General features: G+C 46.9%; 1 pseudogene; it reads left to right on the top strand.

Moving 5' to 3' along the window:
- The first annotated feature begins 550 nt into the window (after window positions 1–550).
- LOC101354937 (60S ribosomal protein L4 pseudogene) lies at window positions 551–1,122 on the top strand (annotated as a pseudogene).
- Window positions 1,123–1,680: the final 558 nt, after the last annotated feature.

The following is a 1,680-nucleotide window of genomic DNA, read 5'->3' as shown; positions in this document are numbered from 1 at the left end:
AGTTCTGGAGACTAGAAGTTCAAATTATGTAATCAGCTGTGTTGATTCCTTCTGAGGGCTCTGAGAGAAAAACTGTTCATGCCTCTCTCCTGTCTTCTGGTGGATCCCAGCAATCCTCGGCATTCCTTGGCTTGCATCTGCCTCTGTAGTCACAAGGCTGTCCTTCTTCTGTCTTTGTTCTCCCCTTATATAAAACCCACCCAGATGGGATTAGGTCCCAACATACTCCCATATGACTACATGATAACCTAACTCATAACACCCTCATTTCAAAGCAAGGTCACATTCCCAGGTACAGGGGTTAGGAGTTAAACATATGTTTTTGGGGACCCAATTTAATCCATAACATCTCCTCAAATCACTACCTCCTCTCTTCCCACCTCCTAGAAACCAGGTCTTCTGGTTCTTAATTTTTGCTTTCTCTACTACTTCATACTACCTGAGTCTCTCACTACAGAAAAGGAAATAGAGAAATAAAGAGAATGAGCAATGCTTTTCCTGTGGGAGCCGCTGGGTTAAGAGGAGCATGACCTTCTCTCCCCACCATGGCATGTGTTCGTCCACTGTTATCAGTGTACTCCAAAAAGGGAGAATCATCTGGAAAAATGTTACTTTGCCTGCTGTGTTCAAGGCTCCCATTCGACTGGATATTGTGAACTTTGTTCACACCAACTTGTGCAGAAACAACAGGCAGCCCTGTGCTGTCAGTGAACTGGCAGGTCATCAGACCAGTGCAGAGTCTTGGGGTACTGGCAGAGTTGTGGCTGGAACTCCTAGAGTTCGAGGTGGTGGGACTTACCACTCTGGCCAAGGTGCTTTCGGAAATAAGTGTCATGAAGGCTGCATGTCTGCACCAACCAAAACCTGGCGCCATTGGCACCACAGGGTGAACACCACTCAGAAGAGCTATGCCATCTGCTCTACCCTGGCTGCCTCTGCCTTACCAGCACTTGTTATGTCTAAAGGTTATCATATTGAGGAAGTTCCTGAACTTCCTTTGGTGGTCAAAGATAAAGTTGAAGTCTACAAGAAGACCAAGGAAGCTGTTTTGCTTCTTAAGAAACGTAAGGCCTGGAATGATATCAAAAAGGCCTATGCCTCTCAGTGAATGAGAGCTGGCAAGGGCAAAATGAGAAACTGACGTTGCACCCAGCGCAGGGAGGCCATGCATTATCTATAATGAGGACAATGGCATCATCAAGGCCTTCAGAAACATCCCTGGAATTACTCCGCTCAGTGTAAGCAAACTGAACATTTTGAGACTTGCTCCTGATGGGCATGTGGGACGTTTCTGCATTTGGACCGAAAGTGCTGTTCACAAGTAAGATGAGCTGTATGGCACTTGGCATAAAGCTGCCTCCCTCAAGTGTAACTACAAACTTCCTATGCACAAGATGATCAGGACACACTGTAGCAGAATCTTGAAAAGCCCCAAGATCCAAAGAGCCCTCTGAGCACCACGCAGGAAGATTCATCACAGAGTCCCGAAGAACCCACTGCAAAACCTGAGAATCGTGCCGAAGCTAAATCCATGGGCAAAGACCATGCGCTGAAACACCATTCTTTGCCAGGGCAGGAATCACAAACTCAGGGTGGATAAAGCAGCGGCAGCACTAGAGGCCAAATCAGATGAGAAGGGGGTTCTAGGCAAGAAGCCTGTGGTAGGCAAGAAAGGAAGAA

Source organism: Trichechus manatus, unplaced genomic scaffold, assembly GCF_000243295.1.
Source record: "Trichechus manatus latirostris isolate Lorelei unplaced genomic scaffold, TriManLat1.0 scaffold00065, whole genome shotgun sequence".
Classification (NCBI taxonomy): domain Eukaryota; kingdom Metazoa; phylum Chordata; class Mammalia; order Sirenia; family Trichechidae; genus Trichechus; species Trichechus manatus.
This window is presented reverse-complemented; position numbering and strand designations above follow the sequence as displayed.